Genomic DNA, 16,608 nt, shown 5'->3' on the forward strand with positions numbered 1-16,608 from the left:
AATAAATAAATCTGAAAGTGGCTAGAAGATGAAAGACTATATGGAATCTAAAGAAGCCTTTGCTTCAAAACTACATTGAGTACTTTTGCTCTTAACAAATTGTTTTCTTTTCTCCAGAAGTTCTCTGTTCTTTTTTTCAGCTTGTCACAGAATTTTAGAGGTATTTAGAAAGTATTTGAAAGACTGACATGCAATTATGCTAACATAATGCAGCAATTTTCTCCAGGACACCATGTAGATAATTCAGCAGAGATGTCTGATGGAAGCTTCTTAATGAGATACCAAAGATCAGGTCATAAAGGATAAAGCTGTGATGGATCAGAGATTTGCTGTTAACAGCATAAGAGTAAGAGGACCAGACAATTAATGGAAACTGATTAGGTTTTGATTGAAGAGTCATACAATGTATGTAATGTACACACAAGAAAGTACTCTGCTTAGTGAGTTGCATGGCTGTTAAGAGACGTTTAAATCCCATAGCATTTCTAATGACAGAAAGGTTACTAAGTGGTAAGACTTCTTTTTTTTGTATGTGATTGTGGCGACATTTAAAAAAAAAAAAAAAAAAATATATATATATATATATATATATATATATATATATATATATATATATATATATATATATATATATATTGCATGGTTTCTAACTCATACTGCAGCAGTTTCAAGGTGAACTGTCCACTGAGTGGTGCTAAAAGAAAGTTACATTTCTTCCCAAAAAGATTAGGTTTTTAAAGTTCAAGGAGCTGTAAGCGATTTTTTCATGCAAAAGAGCTTCATGTGACAGCTCTTGACTTTGCAAAGAAAAATGTGTCTGTGGACTGCGGACATTGATGCTTTTCACCTGTCAATTATTTTGCTCGTTGTCATTTGAAGCAGATCATTGAGGCTGATTCATAATGTTTGTCAGTTGAGGGCGCTATTGTGCCACTGTTGAATTTGACAGCCACAGGAACAAACAATTCTGCTGTTTTGCTCAGTTTTTGTCTCAAAATTATCTTTTAAGGGTGGGGATTTGGAATTTGGGGGCATGGCTAATTCAGGTGCTAATAACAGCACCTTTAATGCTAGCCAGAGATTATTTAGCAGAGATGGGCCACTTATATTTAAACAAATGGGAGAAATTGGAAAGCCCAACGAAGATCTAGTGCCCAATGAACAACAGATATGGAAAGGAAGTGCCACCTTACAGGTAAAAGAGCAAATCATCTTTTAGATACAGACATTGCCGGTCAATCAGCTCTCTAAGGCACATGCGCATTAGCTATACAAGCCAGGCGTGTTTTAAGGTGCCGTGTTTTAGCATAATATAATATAAAGAAGCACAATTTATAGGGTGACCAGATTCCTGCTTATGGAAAACAGGACAGCCCCCTCCTAGCAAAAATGTAATTGACGTATCCTTACCTAGGCGCAGGTCAATGCGAAGTGCATCTGCATCTGTAACTGCTGTCATCTTGTACTTTTCACTGGCTGCAATTTCAAGAGTTTATTGTAAAATGCTGAGCAATCCAGTCCAAAATTAAGATGTACGAAAAGCATTGCCTTCATGACTGAGCTTTAGCGGGTGTCCCTGCTTCGTTTATTAACGAAAACACATGCTCCAAAGATAAAAATGTCTCAGGCAGGCATAAAACAAACTCCACGACCTTGGCTAAGACTTGGAAGTTGATGGTCTTGCTCTCCAGGTCACAAAAAAACATCTGTCCATCTCTCAGACATGGCCATCTTGTTCATGTTCATGTTCCACTCAGTGATACGACGATTGACAAAGTTTTACGTGCAAGCCCACTCATCAAAAAGCATGGATTTGTCAATCAAACTTAGAGTGGGGATTATGGAGTAGAAATGTTTGAGGCTGCTGTGAATGTCTTTCCACTCTGGGATGTCTCTCAGAAGGGCCCACTCAAGTTTTTCTGTGTTCTCCAGTGGCTCCAATTTTGGAGGTAATCCAGCGATGCTGAATTAAAGTTTCTGACTGCACAAAATAAATCATCCACTCGCATGTCACCAGTTCAACCAGGGCACCCAACTGCTTTTTAATGTCAGAGGGTATGAATTATTCCTGCAGCCTGGCCTGCAAGATTTTTCTCAGGTCATGAATGTGCAAAGCTATGGCCATGCACAACAAAATTATAAGCAAAAAGTCCTTCACATGTGTGCAGCTTTTTAGATTCCAAAATTTGCTTCACAAAAAAATCATTAACACTCGGTGGTGCACACTTTTAGCAGCATCCACATTTTTTGTACGAACATGCTGCACGATGTCGGTGCGGCCTCCATGGGCAATGGAATTGTGAGCGCCACAAATCTCACACCTCAATTTACTTGGCTCTGTCAGTGACTTCAAATTGACTCTTCAATCAGTTCACTAACTGGACATGTATTGATAGGGGATTGTGATTGGACAGTTTAATCCAAACGTGTACTTCAAATAACACATCCATCCATCCATCCATCCATCCATCGTCAACCGCTTATCCTGTGTACAGGGTCGCGGGGGGCTGGAGCCTATCCCAGCTAACATTGGGCGAAAGGCGGGGGACACCCTGGACAGGTCGCCAGTCCATCGCAGGGCTCAAATAACACAGTGTGATTTATTTGGTTTTACAAGCTATATCCTTGACTACCTTTGATTGTAATACTCACGTGACTGAGAATGCAGCATAGGCGATAGACAAATTTTAGGAGAGGGGAAATACGGGACAAAACACAAATGTTTTCAGAATAAGTCAGGACACTAGAAAAAGTGCTTAAATACGGGACTGTCCTGGGAAAAACAGGATGTCTGGCCTCCCTAATGGAGTTAATTAACAGAGGTTCAGGAGGAGCAGGTTAATTTTTATCTGACAAATCACAGCAAGCATGCAGGAGTATACCTGCTTCCTGTGACAACTCTCCTGACAATTGGGTCCAACCCTCAGTCCAGCAAGATGTCTGAACTGGATCTCTTTCCTTCCAATGAGGAACTCTTCAACTCTCCCGTCAATGCTTCATCGCAGCCATCCGATCCCGGCAAAGACACTTCTCTGTCCAACGGCGTCTTCGATCCGGCTGCTCCAAGCCAAGGACTGAGAGCTTCTCGCTTAGCAACCCGCACACCAAGACGTAGGAATCAACTCTTTCCTCCGCCGTCCAATTCACTCAGATCTTCAACTTCTGCCGACCACCCAACTATACCTGTTATGACAAAATGGACAGTTAACAAACTTCGCCACGCTTTAGCCACTTCTAACATCCACTTTTCTCGCAGGCGAAGTAAAATCCAATTATATGATTTATACGTCTCTTCCCAACATGACATTCCCTCTACCTCTAAAACCCCTGAAAACATGATAGTCGAATCCTTACCTTTTACCACAAGCACCCCGACTGCTCACAACCCTCCGGGTTTCCAGGTACAGGCCATTTCTCCCTCACCAAACTTGCAAGTACCTAGCAAGCTACCACCTCTCCTTTCTCTCCCATTCCAGCCTCCGCTTACTTCGCATCCAACCACCAGGCACCCTGATGCAGAAGTCTGCCCGCCGCCACCGCTCGGAGTATCATCAACCTCAGAGGCTCTAAATCCTTGTCCTCAGACAGCCTTCCCCAGCTCTCTCCCCCTGTCATACCCTTGGGCTTTTGGAGAGGAATCGAGTGTGAGGCTGCCTCCGGTAACAACAATCTTTTCAGCTCAATGTATACCTTTTCCAGCTCCTCCCCCTCACTCTATCCTGATTTAGGAGCTGCCCCAGGCATGAGGATGCCTCCGCATTCAGTGCCGGCTCCGCCCCCACCCCTCGGTGGGCCTCAGCCAGCCTGCCCTCATACTTTCACCCTTCATACAGCTGCGCCCCTAGCCATTCCCGCAAATGCCACAGCCACGGAGCTTCCGCAATTGTCCAGTAATCTCCGGACCCAGATTTTGTCAGGTGCAGATATAGACCTTTCTGCTCTCCTCTCTCTCTACCCTACCAACGAGCCGCAATGCCTTTTAGATTGCGGCAACTTTTCAGTAACGCTAAAAAACAAAAAAATTGCCTCCACTTGTACACTCTCCTTGACAGAATTCTGTATTTCGTTTAGCTGTTATACAGAAGTTATTTGCTCTGTTTCCACACAGATGAAGCAAATGAAATGATTACATCTCTCTTTTGGCAGCAGTCATTTCTACACTTACCATAAACTGTTCTCTGCCTAATGAACTGTTCGAGTCGTGCAGTGGAACCAGTGTCCACACTGGGGAGCCCTCGAGTTTTTCTGGGATGCCGCAGCATTTCCTCAGTATGTAGCCCAAAGATCTGAAAAAAGCATCTTAGTCATTGCAAAAACTGCAGAGCATTAGCTCTAGAGGTGGACTGAACTAAGATCCCGGCACCTCATGTGTTCGGAGCTGAGATTCCTATAGACCATCCCCTTTAACAACTTCTTACTGCATCCCTTGACTCCATAATTCGAGCAGTCTCACTGAGAACTCTCCAAACCTACTGGACAGCCTGGAAAAGCTTCATATTGTTTCACCAAACCTAAGCTGCAGTTCCCAGATTTTTCCTTATTATCCAGTTCATCTTTTGTTTAATTCCTAAATCAATTCAAAGGCATTCAACCAGGTACCATCAAAGGCAATCTGAGCAGCGTACATTTCTTTCACAAATTAATATTTGTCAAATCAGCCCCAGCAATCATTAATCCCCAAATTTCTCTGCTCAATAAAGGAATTAAAAAAATCCCAACCCGCACACCCAGACACCAGAATGCCTCTAACATCGACATATTAACAAAATGCCTAACAACCCTCTGCCTTGGTTACCATTCATTAAATACACGCTCAACGCTATGTTTATCTTAGCATTTTTTGGCTTTCTGCGTTGCTCAGAAATCACTGTCAACACACAATTCGAACCCAAAATCCATCCCACCTTCTCAGATCTGCAAATTATAGATAACTAACAATCAGACTCTTCATTAAACAAAGCAAAACAGATAAATTTAAAAGGGGAATTCGATTTACATTTTCAACTTGCTCTCCCCCATCCAACCTTACCAATCTCTCTTCCCTCATTAAGTCCCCTCTTGATCCGCTATTCACAGACGATAATAATTTCACCTTCCCTGGTCGCATGCTGTGAGCCCATCCACTTCTACGAGGAGTGGTGGTTTCTCATTTGAATTGCTGCATAGCTCTCTCGACCAGCCATCTTACAAGTATGCACCTTCAAACAAACGTGTAAAGCGCTCCCTCAGGACTCGAGTTGAGTCTCGAGCTCCGGGTCCTCCAGTATACAGACTGCAAGCCAAATACGTTTACTGCTTCAACAGATTACATTAACATATGTGTTCCCCCATTCAAGTAGATAGGAGCTGCACTGCCATGACTGGAAATAGCCTCCCGAGAGCATTCCAAAGATGGCTGACAGTGGACTGACTTGCTAGAATTACTTTTGTGCTAGTCTATATCACATTTTTAAATTTAACAAAACTGACCTCCCTACCCTAAAGCTAACCGAAAATGTCATAAAATGTGATTTGCCTGCTCATCCACTGTCCTTGGTCTTGCAAGTGTAACACTATCAGTTGAGCTACCATGCAATTTAATCATGCTTAAACAAGCTTGCAAGTGAGATTTGTTATGTAATGCAAAGTTAAAACGTATTGCCTTACAAGTCATGCACTATAGTAAAAGTGTTTAGATGTCAGGGCATTGTGTGAGGAACAGGGTGAAAACTAAGATTTCTGATATTTGCCATTTTGCCTTTGAATTGTTGAATGGGAATAAAAGTCAGTGTTGCTGTAGCAACATTAATTTCACCAAGAAAGTGCCTCGATACGTACACCAAGCCACGTACAAATACTTTTGCAAACATTTAGGTAGCAGGTTGTCAAATTGTGTTCATACAGCTGTTTCCCTTTTTCATTTGTTATATTCATGACTAAACTGACACATTCAGTTGTAGTATTTTTTTTCTAAATATCTAAACAATTTCTGTTTTCTCCTTCAAAGATTTATATGTGTTGTTTAGTTGCTCTAGGCTGATGAATTAGAAGATTGGTCCTTTTCCCTTGTAAATGAGCTAAACCTGGTCTGAATCTGATATTTCAGCTGTCAAGATTATGTTCCATGATGCAGGAAATCAATAGCTTATTACTTGCATTTGACTCAGGAACGCTGCCTTGTTTATTTGCTGCATCTATGGCATTTCAAAACTGCTGGAGCCTTGACAGCAAATCCCACAGCTGCTCTCTTATAATCCATCAAAACCAGAGCCACCATAAACATCCGCTCAGACATCCATCCAAATTTAACCACGCCCTCTCTTTGTCATAAAACAAATAGGTCCATTAGGGGCTGTACATGCTCATTGTTTGTAGTCTCAGAGGTAGTTCAGCTGTCTTTTGTAGCCTGACTGGCTGGGTTTGTGGGTCCACTCCCACGGTGTGCTAAAGGTCATTGCTAAGGTGCACTGGCTGGTTCTGTTATTGCATCATTAAGGCAGCACAAGGCTTGTAAATGTCAAAAGGTAGAAACTGCTAAGCTCACTGCTATGTTTCAAAGCATCATCATTTGTATAAAATTGCTTCAATATTCCCTTGGTGGGTCTGCTGGCCTGCAAACATTGGAGAGTACCTAATTTCTCGTTTAATTAGTGCTGGCTGTTAGTTTGTGTATAAAAACTGGTTGTCGATTGATTGACAAGTGCATGTGAACTAAGACCCACAGCCCCAGTAGGTAAGCACATTGTTAACATACTTGGTGTTGTAATCCCACCATTATATCAGAGCTGTCCACCTCAAGTCTATGTAATGTTTTCTGATACTTGATAGGTATGTTCTAAAACTGACCTATTTACTTAGGCAGCTGTCTCACTTCACTACATTGTGAAGATAAAATGTATACTTTAACTCTGATTAATTTCTCCAGACACTTTCGTTAATTTTGCGACTGAACACAGCAAAAAAAATAGCAGCTGTATGTGTAAAAATGCATGCAGATAGGCAATAGTGATGTGTGATACGTTAAGAGAATTGAAAGAGTCGAATCTTTTACATTTTATTCCTTTGAACGGAACTAAAAGATTCAAACAGTGGTCTGAATGATTTGTTTTGCGAATCACGAATCTGAATCAAAATCACAAGCGAAGCTTTAAGATTACATGTCTTACATTTCAAGCACTGGTGAAGTCAAGAAACTGCTCATGTAAGTTTTTTTTTGCTAATTAATTTTATAATTTTAGGCATAAACAATATGAAAGCTGTTAAATAATGAAGTTATGTGTGACCAATCTCCCACCTTTCCAGGAGACCTGCATTTACATTTTACATTTAAACAAGATATGTTGTGTATGACCAATTACCAGTGCTCATGAAAATGTCCAACAATATTTATTCTGATATTTGCTCATGAATATGTCCAAAAATATTTATTTTTATATTTTATGATGATGTGAATGGTCTTTGCCTAAGCAAAACTAGTTTTCTGGTGGTTGCTAAAGTGTTATATTTGCTTGTAGCATATTTATGCTTCAGTATGTGCTTACTATATTTTTCTGGATTTTTGCTAGGACATACTATGCATGCAGTTGTCAAGGTGATCTCTGCTGTGTGTTTGGCGCATTGCTACAGTATGTGGTTGCCAGGTTGTTACTATGCTGTTGCTAAGTTGTTTTCTGTGTTTTTTGCACATTGAGCTGCAGTTTACAGGGTGTTCTAGGTGGTTGTCAGTAGGGATGCACCGATTGTGTGATTCTGGGCCGATACCGATACCGATGTTTAAAATAACAATTTGGCCGATGGCCGATGTGATACAGTTTGTTTATTTTGTTTTTGCTGTTATTTAATCTCCCTTTTGTGCCAGTGAAACAAAGAAATCTTCATTATAAAAAATAAATGAGCTGTTTTTAAATCTTTCAGCCCTGCATCACACTATCTTTGAGCACAAATTCAATCACACAAATTTATGAAACCTTCTTTCAAATCACAAATAAAAAATGACTTTCAAGAGCCTTTTTAGCCTGATATTCACCTGCTATACAGCTAAATCATATTAAACTAGATTAAATCACAGGCCAGACAGTAAAATCACCACCGACATGTTCTTGCACTTATTTGAAAACAAACCACACGTGCGCACCGCATCCATTGCCCTCTTACGTCATGCCAGAGTCGTGTCCAGCCAGTGGCTGTGGGTGGTATTATAGCACCACCTGTTGGATCTTCTCCAAAACTGCAGCTGGGTAGGCAACTGTTGTCCAAGTCATCCGCAAATAACCAAGACATATAAACAGATAAACATCGGTCACTGCCATCGGTGAAGGACATCGTATTTGCCGATAGGCCGATGTCAGTCAACGAGGTGAAAATCGGCCGATACCGATGTTTGGCCGATACATCGGTGCACCCCTAGTTGTCAGGTTCTTGCTATGCTGTTGTTACGTTATATTAACGGTGTTTCAGCACAGTTGTTTATTGGCCCAAATGAAAAGAGTCCTGTTCTGGTTACTCATATGACTCAAATTTTTATGGACTGTGGTGTTCATTTACACTCATCCCATAAATATGATAATTCTGATTTGAATTGAATGTGCCATTAAAGAGATCATTTTCTTACCCTCATTCGATCCAATATGTGTATGAATTTCATTTTGTTTCTGCAGAACACAAACTAAAAAAGACTTTAACAACAATATTGCTGTTATGTAGGTCAATTCAATGTAAGTGAATGGTGGCCAGAACTTTGAAGCTCAAAAAAGCACATAAATACAGCATAAGAATAATCCATAAGTCTCCAATGGTTTCAGCCAATGTCTTCTGAACAGATCCAATTGTTTTTGGGTGAGAATAGACCAAAATATAACTCCTTTTTTTACTATAAATCTTGACATTAGCAGTCTCCTTGGCTATCAGGATTTCAAGCTTGATTACACCTCCTATAGCACCATCTAAGGCTAAGAATCAAGCTTGAAATCGTGATCGTACCTAGAGATTGCAATGGCAAGATATTCTGTGAAAATTAGTTACAATTTGGTTTGTTCTCACCCAAAATCAACTGAAATGCTTCAGAGGACATGGATTTAACCACTGTATGGATAACATTTTGCTTGCTTAATGTGCTTTTTGTAGCTTGAAATGTCTGGCCACCATTCACTTGCATTGAATTGACCTATAGAGCTGAAATATTATACTAAAAATCATTGTATGATTTCTGCAGATGAAAGAAAGTCAAACAAATTGGGCATGAGGGTGAGCAAATGATGAGCGCCACCAATCAAATAAGTTGCCATGGGTTTAATGAACTGTTCCGTAATTTATGCAATTTACATGTACTTTTGATACTTAAGTAAATTTAATATCAGTTACTTTAATACATTTACTTGAGTCATATTCCATGAAATTAACTTTACATTTACTCAAGTATGACAAATGGATACTTTATACAACACTGCCCATTTTAAATTTTTGCATCAGTTAAAAAGTTTTTTCCATTTCCTGTGGCATGACTGAATCACACTGCATCAGCATACTCCGAGACAGGGGTTCTCATTAGAGGTCTCCGGGGGGCTTAAAATGAAACCTGACCCACACCCAAGACCGTGTGGAATACTCTACCCGGCCTGAACAATATAGTCAGATTTTAAGACCAAAATTGCTCACTGTCTATATCATTTTGTCTCCTAGGATGCAATAATAATAATAATAATTCCTTACATTTATATAGTGCTTTTCTAGGCACTTCGATTACGTTACATAGAGGAGGGGAAACCTCTTCAACCACCACCAGTGTGCAGCATCCACATGGATGATGTGACGGCAGCCATAGTGTGCCAGTACGCTCACCACACACCAGCTATTGATGGAGGGGAGAGTAGAGTGATGTTGCCAATTCAGGGATGGGGATTTTTTGGAGGCCATGATAGATAAGGGCCAACGGTGGGAATCTGGCCAGGACACCGGGGTACAGCCCTACTCTTTATAAGAGTCATTTTTAATGACCACAGAAAGACAGGAACTTGGTTTAACATCAAATCCAAAGGATGGTGCCTTTTTACAGTATAGCATCCCTGTCACTATACTGGGGCATTAGGACCCACACAGACCACAGGGTGAGCAACCCCTGCTGGCCCCTAATACCTCTTCCAGCAGCAACCTTATTTTTCCCCAGGAGGTCTCCCATTAAGGTACTGAGCAGGCTCAATCCTCAAGTACTGAACTACTCAGGCTCAAGTTGTAACGAGGCAGACGAGGAGTGGGATCTAAATGCAGCTTTGATGGAAAAACAAAAGGTGAACAGGGTAATTAGGTGAATAACAAAAAGACACAGGGAACAAATAAAACATCCACGATGGGAAAACCAAAATATAAACAAGAGAAAACATCCACGAAGAGCACGGGCAGGAACACATTGAAGAACATACATTACATTTAACAACTGACCACAAATGAACAAACAACAGGGCTTAAATACACAAGGATAATGATTAAATTAAACACAGGTGAGAACAATGAAGCTGGCAATGATGAGGGCAGGGAATTATGGGAAGTGTAGTCCGGGACAGATGGCAAGTGAGAAACACAGGGCAGACAACGGAATCGTGACATAACCCTCCTCAAAGGAGCGGATTGTAGACGCTCCCAAAAAAACCCCACAAATACAAAAAAACAAATCTTCCAAGGAGTGAAGGGGGGGCTCGGGGGGTGTCAGGCAGACCAAGGAGGGCACAAGGGGCAAACAGGCAGTCCAAGGGGGGCACAAGGGGCAAACAGGCAGTCCAAGGAGGCACAAGGGGCAAGGGGATGAGGGGGATAGGGAAAGGCAAGTGGAAGGCTCTGGAGGCGGAGCCCTGGAAGGCTCGGGAGATGGAGCCCTGGAAAGCTCGGGAGACGGAGCCCTGGAAGGATCGAGAGGCGGAGCCGTGGAAGACTCGAGGATAACCTCAGTGGTCATGAGTACTAGCAGAGACTGGGGAGAAGGTGCCCTCTTCCTTCCAACCAAGCGTGGTCATGGGGACGGTCGAGGCCACAGGTGCTGGCGCTGGGACGGTCAAGGCCACAGGCGCTGTCTCTGGGACGGTCGAGGCTACAGGCGCTGGCTCTGGGACGGTTGAGGCTTCAGGCGCTGGTTCGCTGACTGTGGCATGCGTGAGCTCTGGTTCAATGAACGTGGAAGGTGGAGCCCTGGAAGGTTCTGACGACGGAGCCGTGGAAGGCAGAGACTGGAGAGCAGAAGCCTTTCCTCTTCTCCTCCTCCGGCGGGCGTGCGAGGCTGAGCATGCTGATTCTGGGAAGGACGAGGCTGGCAATGCTGGCTCTGGGAAGGACGAGATTTCCAACTCTTTGGCCGTGGCAGGCGTGGCCGTTGGCTCATTGGCCGTGGCAGGCATGGAATGTTCAGATGATGAACCCGGGATTGAGAGAGGTGGTTCCTCAGCAGTGAAGATCTCCAAAACGAGTTCCACATACTCCTTCCACGTGTAAGCGCCGGTCTCCGGCAATTCACTCAATCGGCGTGTTGGTAGTCCGATGCCCGATGCAATAGATGTCTTTTAGGGTCTTGTCATCAAAACCGGTGTGGATGGCCACGGTGGAGAAGTAGGAGAACTCAAGAATTGTCAAATTCATCTGGCTTAGTTCCATGAAGAACGCTGCTAGATCAGTTTTTATGGTCAGTTGTTCTGCAACGAGGCAAACTCATCTGTTTGTACGTGTCTGTGAGTGAAAGTTTGGTAAGCCTGTTTATTTTTTCATTAATTTCAAACCCAACCCAAAGTCCTTTTTAGACCTCTACTTGTCATCTTGCATTGAAACGAGGAAGTTTTCTTGTACACATAATAAGTGACGAATGCAATTCGGGGGCTGCAAGATTACATTTTTACTTAAGTAAGGTTTAGGGTTGGGGTTTGGGGGTATAGATTTGAATAAAATATGCATTCCTCTTCACTGTATTATACTGTATCATTTATAACTAAAAACACCTCAGTTTACAACTCACTTGATATTTTATCGAAAACTGGAGCTCACATGTGCCCAGATATTTACAAATACTTCTCACTTTCGGCCACTGGGAGTAGTGATTTGAATTTTCAGTAAGCATAGAGTGTTAGGGTTAAAGAGCCCATATTGTGCTAATTTACAGGTTCATGATTTAATTTTTGGGGTCTACTAGAATAGGTTTACATGCTTTAATGTTCAAAAGACACATTCTTTTTCTAATACTGTACAATTCTGCTAAACCTATTTTCATCCTCTGGCTCAAACACTCAGCTTTTTGTCTTGTCTCTTTAAAGCCCCCCTTTCCGATAAGCCCAGTCTGCTCTGATTGGTCAGCTGGCCCAGTCTGTTGTGATTGGTCAACCATGTAGAGCGTGTGTCAGAAATGTAATGCCTCTTACCATTACGGAGTTTCAGGTTTCCTGAGCAGCTGAAAACACTATTGTAACTATGGTAACAGTGACATCGGTTTTTGCCGTACCAGTTAGAATCTGAGTCGATAATGAAAGTTTGGAAGAACAAACACGAATTGAGCAGGATGTTTCACAGTGGTTAGTTTTAATTTATTAGCTTTCTTACAAGTACACTGTTGATTATTGTGAACCTAACAAAGCTTCAAGTAAAAAGACACATAGTGCATCTAAGTTAGTAATCTTTTACTAAGATTAGCTGGATTGGGTGTAGTCAAATTTTTTCACCCGATCTATGAATGGAGAACAGAGGCTTACTCCCGGTTGGACATTACCGGGTGTATTAGAGAGTTAGTGAGCAAGTTAGCCGCGGAGTATCGTGGATAGCGGCCGTGACATTACAGCTTGTAATTATATAATTATAAAAGACTCTTGAGAACGACCATTTTATTATAGTTTTAGGTAAAAGCTGGCGCTCAACTGAATTGTAAACCGTTATCAAAACAATTACATAACATAGCAAATTAGCAGAGCTCTACCGTGGATTGTGGATGTAAAATTACCATTTGCAAAAATAAAACCATCTCCACACTTGATCACTTCATGATAGTAAGAATGACAAACAATCTGCATAATTCTTCACAATTGTAGGTAAAAGTATGCCTGCAGCTGATTAGCAAAACTATTTCAACACAATAACTTTAGCTATCAGGTCAGCAGAGGCCTACAGCAGTGCAATGGGTGTACACTGTAGCTAAAACACAAAACTCAGCATTTGCGGTAGCAGATAAATCCACAAATAATCAAGCATACGTGACCCTGAAGCGCCAGATTGCCCCAACAAAGTGGGAACGGCACCATCTTTCAGGAGTAACCGTCTTGAAAATTGCATTTTTTCTTTAGCAGTGAAGAAAACAGTGTCTTCTCGACATGGCGACAACACTAACCCAACTCATCCTGTCCTCGGCTATAACTAACTTTGTTTGAGGGTGGGCCAATGTAGCCCTTAGTGGACATTATGCAAATGTATTACATAGTTACATAGATACTTTACAGAAGAAATGGCTGGACTACAAACAGCCTGTTTCTTGTAGTTCTTGAGCAGTGTTGTCTGTGGGAGAGAATAACTCCCTTTTGCGTGGACTATGTGCTTTGTAACTTTGTAGACCTTTTACATGCACAAACAGCTGTATTACACACAGTAAAAAGTAAAAGTAAAATTCCCCAAAGCATAATAGGGCCTCTTTAAGTCCACACTGTGGTCATGACCTTATTGTGACATAGCTCCATTGGATGTTAAAAAGGATAATAAATAATTATGTATAATCTCTAAGTATGATTATTTATAAATTAGTATGTTACAAAATTCAGTTAAGCTAATTAAGCCATTATCTCATATTAAACATAACTTTAATGTTATAAAGTTTTTATTGACAGGCAATTTTCTTTTGTCATCACACCCACACAAACACAAAGAAGAAAGTGCTCATGAAACTGTGAAGGAGAAAACAGAGGTTGGATAAAAATTATAATAATCAGGCTTCAATGATCAAAGTTACAAATTAAAGTAACAGAGAATTTCATTTTATTTTCAAAATATCACAATATATAGTACATAGCACAGGGCTCTTGTTGATTATTGTTTTTTGGTAACACGTTACACTAAAAGTGTCCTTTCTACACACATTAGGAATATGATTAGAAAGAAGAGCACTGACAACTGTAATTACATGAGGCTGTTTCAAAACATAATTGCATATTACATATGTCCTAATTACACTATGACATTGACAGTGTACTGTAAAGTGTGTCCCTTTGTAAATGTTTTGTATGGGAGGTATTTTAGACTACTGTAGAAAAGAATTGAGAAAAAGCACTCATGCTCCAACCTTTTTCTCTCAAAGTTTATTTTATATCTTGTTCTGCTTAAAACATGTCAAAAGCCAAAATATTTGTGTTTTTGTAATCTGGAAGCATAAAGTTGATCAGTGTCACATGGTCTTTAAATGGAAAGCTATTGTCATTAGATGTGACACGAATAGTCATTAAAATAAAAATCTATTTAATGACTCATTTGTTGTGCTATGTAATACTTCAGTACAAGAATTCAGTGCAGAGATGAGCTGATGAAGAATGTAAAAATTTTTTGTTTTGCTAGAAAATAGATAGGATGTGCTGGTGTGGGCATTCAATAGAATCTAATAAGTGAGCTAAATGTAATGGTCACACAACAGTACAGAGAGCAGGGAGGACATAGAGGCATGAGCCACAATAACTGGCACTAATTTAACCCAGTCTGACAGCAGTAACACAACAAAAACAAGTACTGAAGTTATTCATTTCTTCACATTATTGTTTTAAACTTGTGGTGCCGAGTTACTGTTCTATGTCTAAACTATCTGACAGGTAAATAGTTTGGTTTCACACACTGACAGTTTCCATAGATACGGTTTTATATACACACAGTTTTCTTACATACTGATCTCCCTGGGAAATTTGCCACAGTAGGTCGAAAGTTCTTCAGTTGCAATCAGTTTCAAACTCCTGCCCCATGTGGCCAAAGCTGGAACTTTTCTTGAACGGAAGGGCATGTGAGCTCTTGTTTCCGGGTTAAATTTCCACAGAGTGGTACCAAAAGCAAGTGGTTTTAAATGTAAATTATTTTTTTACAATCAACAGGAATGCATATTTTATTAACCGGTATAGGGTATGGGTTACGCCTTAACCTATACCCTTCCCCTAAATCTACCTGTCAGTGGAGTCAAAATGTAATAGTAGAGAAAGGCAACCTCCCAGTCGCATTCATCATTGATTATGGGAATGCAATTACTTCCTGGATTCCATGGGACTGAATCCTGAATCTGTGTCTAGGGGCCTCGTTTCACAACACACAACACACTAAAGATAGCCTGCTTGAATTGATGCAAAAATATCAATTGGCAGATGGTGCTCATCATAAACTCAACAGAATTGGGTCAATGTCAGGGTACTGGAACTTTCAATAGCAACATGTTGACTTCCCATGTGATCATGGCTAGAAATTGGGAGTGAGGTACTTTGGACCCCCTGAAACACAAGAAACACCCAGATAGATAGATAGATAGATATATATATATATATAGACAGACAGACAGACAGACAGACAGACAGACAGACACATTTACATTTATGCATTTGGCAGACGCTTTTATCCAAAGCAACTTACAGTGCAATTATTACAGGGACAATTCCCCCCAGAGCAACCTGGAGTTAAGTGCCTTGCTCAAGGACACAATGGTGGTGGCCGTGGGGTTAGAACCTGCAACCTTCTGATTAACAGCCCTGTGCTTTAGCCACTACGCCACCACCACAGATAAGATAAGATAGATAGACAGACAGACAGACAGACAGACAGACAGACAGACAGACATACCTTTTGATAGACCACCTGTATGAATTAACCCTTTAGATGTCTACTTTGAAACGGACAATGAAATAGTAAAAACTTATTTCAACAACTTCCCTTTCGAGCTCTGACATATAAAATTTAAAGCTAATAGATTGCCATTGTTTTAAAATTGATTCTTTCATTCACTGCTTTGATAGTAGAAGTGGAGCACTGAAAATGAGAGAAGGAGCAAGGAATAAGAGATCAGCTGCAAGCCATCAGATTCTATCAATTTTGTATTCAGCATATTGGTCTAGCTTTCTGCCCAGAAGCTTTCTCATTTGTTCTCCTCTGTTTAAACAATAATGCAGATTGATATTCTGGAGGTGTTTGGGTGGGATTGCTCTCTAGACTCTCATCAGATTCTGAGTGACCGGGAGGGTTCTGAAGATCAGACAATACCTCACAAGATCTCTGAGCACAGCTCGTCTCTGAAAGTCTGTTTACATCCACACACACAGGCACATCATTTATAGCCTCTTGGATGGCTGTATGGAAGCTGAACCTCTTGACTCCACTTGATTGTGTTTTTGTTCCTCTCTTTACCTCTCCCCCACCCTCATCAGATTTTTATGATCTGAATCCATTCCTTAGTCATTGCACTGACCCCCATCACAGCCTCTTAGAGTGCTTTATTTGTAAGTCACTGAAATAAATACATTGAAGCATGAGAAACAGATAAATATCAATAATATTTTACACTTTATGGTGTCGTGGTTTATTATAGGGTCCTGTAACTTTCTGTCAAGGTGACTGATATTGGCAATTACCATGAGTTGAGAGATAATAACTAACTAGTTTATT

Source organism: Xyrauchen texanus, chromosome 12, assembly GCF_025860055.1.
Source record: "Xyrauchen texanus isolate HMW12.3.18 chromosome 12, RBS_HiC_50CHRs, whole genome shotgun sequence".
NCBI classification, from domain to species: domain Eukaryota; kingdom Metazoa; phylum Chordata; class Actinopteri; order Cypriniformes; family Catostomidae; genus Xyrauchen; species Xyrauchen texanus.